General features: G+C 37.8%; 1 protein-coding gene across 7 annotated transcripts in view; it reads right to left on the bottom strand.

The window, feature by feature from the left end:
* Positions 1-15,000, bottom strand: part of ST6GALNAC3 (ST6 N-acetylgalactosaminide alpha-2,6-sialyltransferase 3) — a 467,918-nt gene that overhangs the window by 4,329 nt on the left and 448,589 nt on the right. The gene's annotated exons all lie outside the window — the stretch shown is intronic.

The raw sequence follows: 15,000 nt of genomic DNA, 5'->3' as shown, positions 1-15,000 counted from the left end.
GATTTTGTCTTCATGGAGTCCAGAGGACTGGGTTTAGAGATAGCTATATAATAAAGGTTGGCCACAGAAGACATTCTAGATCATGCGAACAAAGATCTGGAAAGAAAAAGAGGGTGGGAGGAATGGGAGGAAGCCACGTGGACCACATTGGGAAAGATAATCTCAAGTGTGTAGTCAACACACACACAAAAGAATGGGCCTTGGGCCTGGAACTTCTTTATTAAATGATAAAGAATTCTCATAGCCTGTGCTGGACTTGTCACCTTGTGTAGGGAATATCTTTCCCTGTTTCAGACTTAATGTGTACTTTGTTCTGTTTAAGTATGTGTGGCCTATGGTACCTGGCCAACCTCACTGCTGTATCTTTCCCCTTCAGTGGGGGTCAGAGTCCTTTATTCTGTGGCACAGAGAGTTGCATGCAGGCCAATGGCTGCTGGAAAGGACCAATTGGCCATGGGGGACCAACGTCCACTATTAAAACTGATCTTGCTTTGTTTTTTCTCTATGTGAGTAAATGTTGTCCCATCTAGTGTTTGACTGTGTTGTGTTTTCCTTGGCAACTCCGATACTAAGATGCAGTGGGTAGAAGTGTTTGGACTTCTACTCTTGGTGATAGGTGACTGATGCTACTTGCTTGGCAGACAATAAGAGAGAAAAGTGTTCTGGAAAAAAGAAATGCTAAGGGCAAAATCACAAATATGTGAGCACATTTGGTGTGCTTAAGAAAGAGATGGGAAGATTCGTAACTCAAGGAGGAAAATGGTAGATGTAGTTAGATGTAGCGCTGATTGGAGCGTTCTGCCAAGTTTCAAATAGTTCACGGGAATGTTTGATGAAAAAGCTGGATCTCCATATTTGTCTTCAGCCAAGGTGATTGAATCCATCCAAAACAGATGATTGCTTATCTCCTTAAATCTCTCCCCATTGGAACATTTGGGTAACCCCAGGTTGTTTGGCATTTATAGAGCACCATTTCTTAAAAAAACACTAAATTTCATTCCTTCCATCTAGAGTTCTTTGCATATGGGAGCAAAGTTGGCTCTTCTCCTATGAACTGACACTTAGCCACTGATAACCACTCTTGGAATACAGCACCCCAGATAGTAGTTGCTCCGCAAAGAAGTCCAATGTTGATGCAGCTCTCCACTACCAAGCCACCAGTGAGCTATAATTAGGACCCTGAATCCTTCATTTTTTTTTAAAACTAGCACTGCTTAGTATCAGATTACAACATGCAAACATTTCAGAAGCAACACAAACTCACAGTGAGCTTTGATAACTGGATTTTTTAAACTTTACTTTCATTGACTTTGGCCATTTGCAAGAAAAGAGAAAATCTAGCCCATATATCTCCATTCTCTCTGCTTACTTGTCACTGAATTTGAAATGCCTCAATGTTAGGTACTTTCCTGTGTATCTCCTGGTGTGTTTTCTGTATGGAAAATATTCCAGAAACAGGATCACAATGAGTTAACAATGCACTTTCTTCTATAGTAGGAATAGTAGCAGCAGCATGGGTTAAGAACGGGTGCCTACTGGGTGGGAAGAAGTACCACAGAGAAGCGAAATATACGAAAGGGCAACTTTGCTTATTATATAGCCGAACCTGCAGCCAATCCTGCATTCTGGAGACTGAGGAAGAATAGCAGTGATGGGAAGTGCCTAAAGCACCATCTGCTTAAGGTACCATTTCCTTATCTGAAAATTGGGAGAGATCAGAAGAAGCAAGATTCTTGACGACAAGCTCCAAAATTGAATTTAGAAATTTGTCTGTGTAGTGAATATTTCCAGTTATTATTCCTGCTGAATCGTATACTGTTTTTTCCTCTTCGTGCCTTCTCATACTACTTTTTCTGCCTTTCTGTTTTCTCTATCTTTCTTTGTTACTAGGCTGACCAAGCGCTCGTAGAGATTACTAAAAATTACAGCATTTGTTTGTATATGATTAGAAATCCAGGTCTCTCTTATTCACCCATTTGTTTATTTTTTTCAATAAACATTTATTGGGATCCTACTATGTGCTACTGACTATGCTAGAAGCTGGTAATACATATTTTCTTAAAGAGCACATGGTCTAGTGGGGAAGGCACACATGTTAAAACAATGAAGCACTGTATAGTACAACAAAGAACAAGCCTGTGTGTTTCCGAGTCAGTAGTGAGTGTAGTGGAGAATTGAGAATAAGTTTCACATTGCAGCTCTGCCACTACCTGAATGTGAGACTTTGAACAACTTATTTAGGTAGGCTCTTTGTATCATCTTAGTTTCCTTGTCTCTAAAATGAGATGGTTGAGCTAAGTTATATATATGCTTTCTTCCAATTTTGAAATCAAAAGGTTCTGTGATCGTCACCCTCAAAAGTCAATCAGTTTTAACCTCTAATCATTTGAGATGTTCCAAACATGTTAGATGTGCAATGAATAAACACATTAATCAGTCATGTCACATTTAAAGCCTATTTCTGTGGTGGACATGTCACTAAGTATCCGGGATGTATATTTTTGTATATAGTTTTTACTTTGCAGTGGGTGTGGCTATAATCACTAAAATTTTGCCAGGAGGAGCTCCATGTTTCCCTCCATCAGGCTTCTGCTCATGGAAGGTGCTGAAATGGCTATCCACCACTGAGGACACAACTGGACTATAGTATTATTGAGGGTAAAGCTTACTTCGAGTGAGAGAAAAAATAAACCTAAATTATATAAAATTGTTTTTCTTCTTATATGCTTTTCTAGGAGTTGGTCTGTCCACGGACTTGCTGTGAAAGACCAAGATAACAATATATCTCCAGGATAAAAAAGGGATCATTTGTGCAACATATGGACCACTATTCTGCAAAACATGCTCTCCCAGATAGTTATTTCTGAGAGTTCAATAACAAGCTTTCAGAGCAGAACCCTCAAATGATAGAGTACAATTAGCACAATCATCAAAGTGGCTCCTCTGCATATCTATCTTCTCTTTACCATAGGAAAAGAAGGTGAGGAATCTCAGAGTTTGGCATCTGGTCAAAGATATTTCCATCTCACCACATAAAAAAAAAAATAACCACATTCCTGATACTTGTTTATGTTTAAGCACAATCTGATTTATTTTGTTTCTAGGTAGATACATCATAATAATCACCCAGGGGAGGTTCATACTGCCCAAGTGCCCTGTCCTACAAACAGCATTTAATTAGATAGCTGCATTTTCTTTCCCCAGGGCCCCTGATATATTTTTGGGATGTGAAATCATGTGATATCGCCTACCCACAGACAATGCTGGGTCTAGCAAAGTGGTTTCTTCTAAAATTCTTTGAAGCCCATGTCCACATAATAATACTTGCAGTAGAATAATGGCAACTGCTAGATTAATCTAGGAATTTTTGTGAATAAATGCCCTGGTGACCTGTGTCCCTAAGTAAACTCATTGTCCTGAATACAGCTGGGTCTGGGAATTCTTTTAGATGCACCATTCCCAAACTCTCCTGCTGTGTAAGCATACTAGAAATGAGATAGTATAAATTATACCCAGGTAGACCTTTTGAGTTTCAATAAAAACAACAACAAAAGACTTAGGCTCATGTATATAAAATTGTTTATGCTTTTGAGCTTGGAGGGACCCAGTGATAACTATTAGATGCCTTAAAAAAATTCTAAAAGGGTCTCTTCTGGGGCCAAATTTTGTCTTGTAATTTGTCACGCATGCACACGGCACTAACTATTCCAGCTGGCCATCAGCCATAGCACTTTTTATACCTTCCACATTTGGGGATCGATAAAAACAATTATTGTCATCTACAAATAAACAATCAAGAGTCCCATAGGGATGATATGAGAATTTAAGACCTTAATTCAGTACAATAGGAAAGCTTAAATTAATGTGGCAGAATAATGAGCCATGCAGTTGAAAGTAAAGGCAGGAGTGTAAGAGGAAGCTATCAATCATTTATTTCCACCGGCCAAGTTTTGCATCCCACTGCTCCTCAGTAATCAAGGTACTTACCACTTGGAAACTACTTAAATTTACTTGCTCATCTCTTGGAAAAATGATGCTGTCAACACCTTGATGTAGCACATGCTTGAAGGTATATCATTTAAAATAGAATCTTTCATCTAGTTTATTACCAGTAAAATATAAGCTACCTTGCCCCTTGATGTTTAGCCCTGTTCCTTGATGTCTAAAGGCCATGACATGTCCACAGGGATTCGTTCTCTGTCAAGTTGTCCTTATTTACACCAGCCATAACAGTTGGGCTGTTAGCATCCTTCATTTGCCTGCACTCCTGCTCCTGAGCATTCTCTCTCATCTTCTCATTTCTGGAAACATACTGCAAAGCATTTTTCTCCTATTGCCTGGGACAGGGAAACTTTCTACTGAGTGACATTTCCCTTTTATTAATTTCAGATAATTTTGAAAGAAGAATGAGGAAACTGAAATGGCTATTCTTCAAAAGAAAGCTGAATTACATAGAATTTATTATCTATCTGATCACAGGATGCTGTGCTAATTATTGAACCTCATTAGCTCAGTGACTTGGGTTCAGAACTCAAGAAGCTTATACTTTGATGAGCAAAATAATAGCACTTTCTCTATATCAAGGTTTCTCAGTCTTGGTACTGTTGACACATCAAATGAGATTATTCTTTGTTATGGAGGGGATGTCCTATGCAGTAAGTTCGCTTTCACATTTTACCAGATTTCTCTGTCCCAAGCTCACTTGTGCTCTAAGAGGGCAGTAGATTTCTTGATTCCCTAGTGCCTACTCTTGGCTTAGGGTGGCTGCCCTGAGCATGTCCCTAACCCTAAAAATGTGGGTTCCCCTTATCTATAATTCTTATTATAGATACTTGGCTTTCTTCATCCAGCCAAGTATCTTGCTTCTTTTCTCTTCCTTACAAGTCTATCTGAAGCCGCTCAGGTTTCACCAATACTGAATCATGAACTTACATTTTAATACAACCCTAGGAATCAGTAAGTTCACTTGACCCAGCATGCAATGGGGAAAAAGGAAAAATGTCAGGTGGAAAAAAGATGAGAAGAGTAGCCTTAGTCTCTGGGGCTGCCTCATCTTCATGGAATGGTTCCTTTGAGGGCCTTCAGCTCAAAGTTTGCAGCCTAAATTCTACCGTTTCTTACTCATTCCTTCCATTAACTGATGAAAAGAAGGACTGGAGTACTCTGAGCATAATAATCATTTATCAAAGCCCAAAGGGGATCAAGACTCTCCTAATAACGGAGGTTTATTGGACAGCACAATATCGGCAGCACCTTTTGAAATCTGCAATACTTAGGAATAAAAGAGGAATTTTAAAAAAGAGTTAATCAATATTTCGTGTCTTATTTTAACACAATTGGACCTCATCAATATACTCCACTGGCAGGATAAATAAAAATAGCAAAGTAAGTTTCCATATACCTTTCTGGGGAGAAAGAAATACATGACAGAATACAGATTATTCAATTAAAAACATTCATTCCCCCATTTTTTCCCAAAAGCCACATGGATAATGAAAGAATACATTTAAACAAAGAGGCTGGGTAAGAAAAACAGCTGATGATTATCAGTAATATCTTGGGATTCAATCTAATATTGTGAACCAGTCTAATGGAAGCAAAGGTCAAAATGTGGAAACAATTTCAGCTGTCCCCAAGTCATATGTTTTTATATATCATTTGATTGTTGGGAGCTATGGAAATACTCTGGAGTTTTGCCTGCTATATTAATACTGTATATCTGTACTATCTGTCAATAGGACATCTTTAGGCGGCAATAACTTTCTGTAAATCAGGCAGCGGAATTCTCTATGTTGGCCTGAATCATTTGCAAATGGATGCAAACTATTCAAATGAATATAATCATCATACTGTGGATGATGGTTCTTAAAAGAATGTGCCAAATGAAAAGAATCTAGGCCTGGAAAAAAACAAAAAAATGGACCAAGAGTAAATGCAGAAAGCAGTAAATCTTAGCATAAGACTATACTATTATCCCAAGCAATTAATGAGAAATGCCTGCCCTAATCAGGAGGCTCTTGGACTGTGAATATGACAAATTGTTTTCCTGCCACAGAATCAACAGGACTCTGACTAGTGATGACTTCAATGAAATTGTACATAAAGAGTGTAATAAGAAATGACTGTGTTCTTTTCAAGATGTACATTTAAAAGTAAAATGGTACAGCTCCCAAAGGTATGATTTATGGCTGCTGTAGAAACAGAGGATACCACTCACAAAAATTACTTTGTTCATTCTTCTCAGAAATTAAAAGGTTATTTCACTCTTGCCCTTGGGCTTTAAAATCCTTTCGATTGAAAATGTTGATTTCTGGGATTTCATTCACTTTCTTAAATAAACAATGGAACCTCAGGAGTGGCAGGGATGGATGAGGGGGATGTCTTTGGGACATTTCATTAAGGCAGAACTGGTTTCTTAACCACTCAGTACTGACTGACTTGTATCTTCTCCAGATTCATATGTTTAAGTCCTAATCTCCAACGTGATGATGTTCAGAAATGAGCCTTTGGAAGGTAATTAACTTTATATGATGTGATGAGGGCGAGGTCCTCATGATGAGATTAAAGCCCTTCTAAGAAAAGACATCAGAGCCCTCTCTCTCTTCCCACCATGTGAGGACCCAGTGAAAAGGCACCCCAACCTAAGACTTCCAGTCTCCAGAACTGTGAGAAATAAATTTCTGTTGTTAAGCCACCCAATCTGTGGTATTTTGTAATGGGAGACTGAGCAAACTAAGACAATGGGTGTCTTTCAAGGTCCTCCCCACTTAAACCTAAACTCCTTAATGTGTTTCCTAGGATTTCTCTTCCTGAACTCTCTCATTTAGTCATGTGGGTCCATTTACTGCTCTTTAAACAAACCTAGTGCACGTCAACCTCTGTCTTTTTATTTTGTTACTTGTGTATACTTTCTGTCTTCCTGAAGCGTTCTCCCCGATGTGCCCTCCAATTTTTAATCTCATTAAGCTTCAATTCTGCTTACTCTCATTCATTCAAGAGAAATATACTGAGTACACTGTAGGTGCGAGGCATTGTGCTAGGTACTGGAAATACCAAGTTGCTCCTGATCTCAACTTGAGGTCAAGTGGGGAAGACACACTCATTGACTATTTTCAAAAATAGGGATATCAAGGAGGCAATTCCTCTGCAAGTGCTATGGGAATATTGAGGGAAGAGTAACAGATACTGCTGGACCCAATTGGAGGTAAGAGCTGGGTGTGGACTAAGGCTAAATAAAAAATACCAGGCAGAAAAAGAAGAAGGAATAGAGCAATTCATGCAGAGGGAATGGCTGTGCAGTTGTACTGAGATATAAAAATAATGGGAATATAGAATAGTTCTGATCTGTTCTCTAATCTGGAATGGACCTCGAAGCATCATCAGTGTTTATTTCCATAATAGATTATTGGTTAGAGACAGGATGCATAAGTAACACTGATTTATTTTCTTCCTTATATTATGTTTTGAAATATTAATGATATCTTGGTGTTCTATGTAGCTAGATGGAAATTTATGGATCTGGAGAAAAGTATCTAGGAGAAAATTGGCAGAATTATGTTTTTCTTTCTCATCAAATCCCTCACTAATTCAAAACTGAGAAAAAATGTAAACAAATACGACTAAGAATAAAAACAATTAAAAAAATGTGTGATGTTCATCTGTATTGCAAATTAAGTTATAAGTCATGAGAAAATTCAACTAATCTCCGCTTATCACAAAGCCAGTTTCCTCAATATACACCTGGAGGCCCTCAGCCTGTTCTATTTGAAAGGGAAAAACATTTAATTTACTGAGTTTTTTTGATTAATGGAAATAAAAACAGACACCATTGCTACTTTAAAGGTGAAAACCCTTTCATATACCATTCAGGTCTGAAAATGCTGAGCTAAATTACCTCTAAAGTAACATGTTCTCTACCTTGTGAAGTTTCTATAAGGGATGACACCATGTACCGTAACACCCAATGTCTACCCTAAATAACTCTATTGTCTTCCCTGGATCTCTGTTTTTTGTTTGTTTGTTTGTTTTTTTAAATGACCTATAATTTTGAAGACATGAGGTATCATGGACAGCCTGTGTGGATTCTAGTTTTAGATAATTCAAGCTACCATAGAGGCCCTTGTCTCAAAGGCCATAAATTTTCTTTCAACTTCCTATGCTAGATTCTATTGTTCGTTCTCTCTTTGGACATGGTTTGCTCTTGGGTGCAATAACTTTCCTGCCTCATTGCCTCTGGGCTTGGCCAAATGACTTGCTTTGACTGATGGAACATAAGTAGAAGTGAACATTGTGCCAGTTCACGGTTGAGACTTTCAGAAACATCACATAGTTTCCTTTTCTTATACTTCTTCCCTCCATCATGAGAACAACACATCCCAGGTAAGGGGTGCTTCTTCAGCCTGGGTCCTGGAATGAGAAAACTCATGCAGCACATACAAGCTCAAAGTTGAAGCCAAGTTCAGCTAAGCCTAGCCAAGCTATAGCCGATCACAGACCCATGAGTGAGAAATAAAGCTCTTCTTGTAAGCCATTGACTTTCAAGCTTGTTATGCCGCAAAAAGATGACTAAATAAAATTTTTGACTAATAACTGCTATTATTTATGGAACATTTATATGTACTAAATATTGTGCCAAGAACTAGGCATAGGTCATCTTATATACTACTCACAATAACTTCATCCTATGAGGAGTATTAATATCTCCATTATACAAATGAAGGTTCAGGGAAACTTAAAGAACTTGTCCAAGGACAGTCTTGCACCAGAGAACTCAGGTTCTTGACTAAGTTCCTTCTTGGCCATTATCATTCTCAAAATTGTCCAAAATACCACATGTCTGATAGAGCAGTCATCAATAGATCTCAAGTTTTCTTCTGATTTTACTGTTACCCCTCTAGAAAATTTTCTTTCTTGACTATGTTTTTTTATTTGTTTGTTTGTTTTTTGTTTGTTTGTTGTTGTTGTTTTTAATGGTGGAATAAGAGGATTGGTCTATGTAGATTTAGGATCATTCATCAATGAAATACTTTAACTGCAGTTATAGTAACATAGTCCATGTTATACATCTCTATTACAAAGCTGTATTTTTTGCATAGACTTACTATCACTACTTTAGACACTTATGTTTATAAATTCGGGATTCGAAGCACTAGAATTTCAACCACAGTCATGGTCAAATAATAGTTTTATGCCACTGATGTGGCTATATGCATCGATTTTAAAAGAAATAAAGGGTAAGTTCTGAAATAAGATCGAGTTCCTGGATCCACTTCACTCCCCAGGCATGGCTTCCTTCCAGCCCTTAGGTTCTATAACCTTATAATAAATTCTCCTCTTTGGCTTGTGTCAGCCGAAGGAGCGTCTGTTCTTTGCAACCAAAGATTTGAAGTTGGACTTGTTGACCTTTAAGATCCTTTCCAAGAAAACAAGTTTATTAAATACTCTAGGTATAAAATTAGGGACTTTGCTTCTAACGAATCTTTAATGTTCATTAACAATCACTATTTGATCTGATCCTAGTTTTATACTTAGGCTTTAAAAAGTTGTTTCTTTCTAACTTAACCTTCAACTTATCTTGAAATCATGCCCTCACGAAATTGATGTGGGCTTCAGTATTCTGAATGCTAATCACCTTTCTCTACCTAAGGCATAGGTGACTATTCCCCTGCCAACCTGATAATTAATAAAAAGTTTTGACTTTCTCTTTCAGTTCTCTTATCAGCCCTTCTCTCTGCATATACTTTCTTTAAGAATGAAGAAAAGAAAAAAATGAAAGATCGTAATCATGTAAGAGTATATTTAAGTAGATAAAAGATTTTTTCCTGGCACTTTACCTTTTTAGAAGAGAAATGGAATGACTCTCTTTTCCTTAACTTTTTGACTTAACTGGAACTTGAGTTAGGCCAATTTCTTTCCCTTTAGAAATGGTCTAGCACAGAATCTGACTCAAACTTGCTTCTGCTAAAAAATGATTTCTGAGCTCCTGTTTCTCTTTCAGAATGAAAATTTGCATTTAAAAATAACTTCTAAACAGCTAAGTTTTAACAAGGTTTTAAGACAGATTTGAGATGGTTTCACTCCATTGAAGGAGATTGGGTATCCAAGCTTGTTGCTAAGGTCTCCAGTACCACTGGGATCATCATTAAATCAGCCTCAGCCAGAGCCCCAGCAATCAACTATGCAGAAAAATAAAATTAAAAAAAAACACAAAACAGCTCTGACCTTCTTCTGGTTAAGAAAGACTAATTTTGCTGCCACTTCCTACCTATCTGAGTCTATTATTGCTTTTCTAAGTTACAAAGCTCAATAAGTCCTGAAATAAATTATTTCGAGGGGAGTATTTATTTTTAATAGGAAAAGCAAAACTGTACCCCATTTCCCACATCTATTAAAATTGTTTTTATCTGGCTCACCAAAGAAGGATAATTCAATTAGAAAAGATCAAATGCAACAACTGACATATGGGTCCTCAGGCACTGAGAATTTTAGTGTCTAACTTAGAGAAGGAGGCTTTATTTGTCATTTTCCCAAAAGGCTGACACTGATTGACTACTTTTTACACAATACCTTTGAAAAATAATAGGCTATCGTCTGCATTATCGAAGCAGGCACGGATCGTGTTCTCCTTCCACACCAGCAAATTCCTAAAAGGGAGGTCAGTCTGCTTTAGTACGACATCTCAGTCAGATGACCTGGTGAAGGTCTCAGCCTCGAATGTCTCACCTCTTAAACGAGTAGTTTGCCTGCTAGAATAGAATGAGATTCCAATTTATTTTCGCCTAGGAATTTCAGTCCTAAAAACTCCATTTTGTCTCTTTATTCTTGAGTTTAAGAGGAGAAAATTCTTCCTTTGAAGTCTATCCAGAGTTTGCAATTGAGACAGATTCCTTGCTTAGTGAAGAGTTTCTTTCATGGAGGTGGCGTCTTCCTCATAGTGTTGCTACATAGCTCACTTGGAAATCTATGGGGAAAGGATCTGTGTGTTTGTTGCTTACAGTAAATATGGACCTGGGTAGAGGTCCTTCTTGCACTCTCTCTCCATACCAGAAGATTTTTTGTTTCAGAACCTCCAACAACTGGTATTACCAGGGCATCTCCTCTTTGTTTCATAATAATTTATTCTATCCACATGAGGAAAAAAAGTCAGAAGTATCCAAAAATGTAAAGAAGAGAGATTAATTCTAGCCCTTTTAAGGTCCTGATCAGAGAAAAGGTAATGGCAATAATTCCCTTCTTCCAGTAAGAGAGATAATTTTAAGCTTTATTCGCTTAATGCCAAAATGTCTATTACTGATTGTCGTCCTTAGTTCAAGCAGCATCAAATTGAAAGCGAAGACCCCCAAAACACCCAGCAGCCCTGATCTCCACCTTGGCCTGTTCCGTCTGCCTCCTGGTATCTTGCTATCTCACAGAGCCTCTGTCTAGGACAAGTGGGTAGAGATGCTCTCAGTGACCTTAAAAATAATAGTGAGAGGGCCTAGGCCAGGGATGGTTTATTACGTTTTGTACTTTGCCCCAGAAGAGATAACTTCCACGTATCTCTGGAATTCTTCAAGCTCAGTAATTCTGTTAATCCAGAGAAGCCAAAATGCCATAGAGAGGGAACTAGAACACCGAGCTAAAGCAATATATCTTAGAAAATGCCAGGAAGAAATACAGAGTGAACTTGGAAAATGTCTTTTATTTAAGAACATCTGATTGAAATGTGAATGTTATCTTCACTGATTTGCAAGTCACAGAATGTCAGAAATCTCTACTTCTAGCTATAAAAATGAGGACACAGAAAAACAGTTGAAGAGATTCTCCATCTAGCATATTTGCTTTCTCCAGTTGGTGATAACACTTTATAGCCATGTTTCTTATGAAAAGGGCTGCAAAGAAGTTACTGAAAGAGTTCCTGAACGCTGAAAGCTGTTGGAAAGCAACAGTAGACACACAGAATTACGTCTATTTTTGGAGCCCACTTACTGGATTTCCCTCATTCCTCTTCTTTTCCTTTTAAGTCTGCTTAGTCTTAAGGGTCCATAATCATGCTAAGAGGATAAAGAGAACTACACATTTGGTTTTTGTAGAGACATAAAATTTTGCAAAAGCCTCACATCAAAGTAAGAAAGTGAGTTGAAGGTAGCTGTTTTCCTTCCTCAAGAACTGGACAAAGGGACCTGTGAATGATGTTGGCCAACTGGATTCTTACCAGCTCCCTCCCCATCACTGTAGCACAAATCCTTGTGCTCCTACACTTGAGTACTCCAGATATCTCCACAATTTTCCCACTCTAGGAAAACCCTTTACTATTATCAGAGATCAAAAGCTCTTATAGGTCTTGAGGCCACAATCCAATTCCTTCTCCCAGGGGCATTCTTTTTTCTTATTTTAGCCATTGATGCCACAATACCCTGGCCCATCCTCTAACCCCTAGAGCCCTGGCCTCTACCTCCCAGTATAACCCTGATCCCACTCTCCCTAGGAGCATTGTTTCCAGTCCTCTCCAATTTTCTTCCAAGCTCTAGTTCCCACCACTGCTACTGATAATGGGTTCTGATTATATTGTCTTGGGGGTATAGTTTGGGTATTAATACTTATTAAAAAAATTCCTAGGTGATTATAATGTGATGTGTGCAGCCAGGGTTGAAAATCAGTAGTTAGGTTTGAGGATTCTATTAGAAGTTGAGTTCCACTTCATTATGAATTAAATTAGCTTTTGAGGATTGGCTTGAGAATCTAACCATTATTAAAAAATTTTTTTTCTTTAGGAAAATGTGTCCCAATTTATAAATAGCTGACTTGCAAACTACCTGGAAACATGCTAGTGAAGAGATGCTGGTTGGCAAAGATGACCCATCTTAGATAACTATGTCTGGCACATAGTAGGCACTCAATGTGTCAAACTTGTGTCAGAGTTTAAAAGTGTTTAGAATGTAGGCTGTTCTTAAGTAGGAAACTGCCAACATTTTTCCCTAAGGAATTTTTAACAATTTGCCAAAGTTTTCTCATTGATGCTGTGACAGAGAGACTTACTGACTTCTAAAGGTATAACCACTTGTCAAGGATACAACCCAAATCACCACTCAAAACTTGGTAAGCCTCATATTCTTCCATCGTAGCCATTTACCTCTAGAATCAGAACTCCTACCCCAGCTTTATTGAGATACTAATGACGTATATGTAAGTTTAAGGTGTACAATGTTATTAGATATATGCATATATTGCAAAATGGTAAAGTATATTACCATAATGAGGTTAACTTTTCCATCCCTTCATATTATTAAAATGTATGCATGTGTATGTGGGTGTGCTGATAACACTTAAGATTAACTCTCTTAAAACTTTGGAAGTATATAATACAGTTTTGTTAATCATAGTTACCATGCTGTGCATTAGATTTCAGATCTTATTTATTTTATGACTGAGACGAACTCAGTTTTTAAAGTCCTCTTTTTTTTTTTTTTTAAAGTCAGTTGACCCATAGCTCAGTCAGCATTCTGATTTCATCCATCAGGATTGAAATTTACTCTATACTTTTTATAAATAACAAATTGTAGTAAAGGGCTGGCCACATACGGTGTGACAAAGAAAAGGAATAAATGAAGATGGGGATCCAAAAAGTGGAAAAATGTTTGTAATTCAGCACCTACAGTAGCTATATCAACATCAAGAGGTGTATTCACTGTTTAGTCTCTGAAATCATTAGGTAAAATATCAATTTAAATTAATTTTAGTCTTTTGAATTTTCACTGCAAAGTAAACTTTGAGAAAATTAAGAGTCATTTGTACTTTCCTGAAGTTGTAAAGCACATAATTAATTGGATCTCGTGGCAATTAACGTGTTAGGTCATTCTACAAACACAGGCAAGACTCTTTCCTCCCTGCTTTTGACTGCAGTCGTGCATCTCTCTTACTGCCATGGCCTCCAGTTTCACAATCAACAAATTCCAGAAAGTGCTATTTGCATAGTAGCCTTTTGGAGGAATCTTCCTTAGTCTTCTGTCAGCACAAAGCTCATTCAATTATGTTCAGCCTCAGAAGTGTCATTTCATTTATCAGAAGGCCACTTTCCCATTTTTAAATGGCTTTGGACCTGCCACTTTGAGCAACTCTGACTATAAGAACATTTTCCATTCATGTTGGGCTAGGCCTGTAGCAATCCTACATGATGAGCATGCTTTTTATAGGACTACTGTATGGATCCAGGATGGTGCCTGTGCCATGATTTATTGAAAAGTCTTTTTAAAACCCAAGCCTGGAAGTTGCAAACCTAAGCCGCTGATTTGCGCATTGTTAGAAGAAAAACTAAGTGCTCACAACTGTTGTGCTGTGAATACTGTTTCCTTCCACTCACACTTTGGAAATTAATGGTGATATTAATGCAGCCGACAGATATATCAGATAGTAGGTGGTTCCAGCTCATGAATTATTTTATTTTATTAACATTTTTTTTTTTTTTTGGATGGTGGCACCATCATTCTTGAGGCTATGTCCTTCATACTTGACTTTGTTCTCTTCATCCTTTATGCCCCGTTAGTCGCTGGGTTGTGTGAATTCTTCATGTTGTCTCTCACATCTGTTTTGTTTTTTGCATACCATTACTACTTTAAAACCCTGGGAAACAGGGTAGCTTCATTGTAGGCCTTAGATTAGTACACCTACGCATTGTAGTACATCTATGAAATCTACATTCACCTTTAACAATAGGGCATGAAGTGGTGGCTGAGCTGGTGGCAACAGTGATAGGAACCCAGTCCCAGGGAGCCATCATCAGCACCCAAGGTGTCCCTTCTCAAGTCTGGCATTTTCTTTAAAATCACAAAACTAAGAAGTAGGAAAGAGTAAAATTTTTTAAAAAGGAAAACACTCAAGTACTGTTATGAGGAAAGATATGTTTTCCCATTTCCCTAACCAATAATTTTCTCTAGTCACAGGTGACTTTATTGTGGAAACAGCCTCTATGTATTTCCCGGTGAGGTGTTGGAACTAAAAAAGCTAGGTTAGACACAAAATCAA

Source organism: Rousettus aegyptiacus, unplaced genomic scaffold (genome assembly GCF_014176215.1).
Source record: "Rousettus aegyptiacus isolate mRouAeg1 unplaced genomic scaffold, mRouAeg1.p scaffold_m13_p_1, whole genome shotgun sequence".
Taxonomy (NCBI): domain Eukaryota; kingdom Metazoa; phylum Chordata; class Mammalia; order Chiroptera; family Pteropodidae; genus Rousettus; species Rousettus aegyptiacus.
This window is presented reverse-complemented; position numbering and strand designations above follow the sequence as displayed.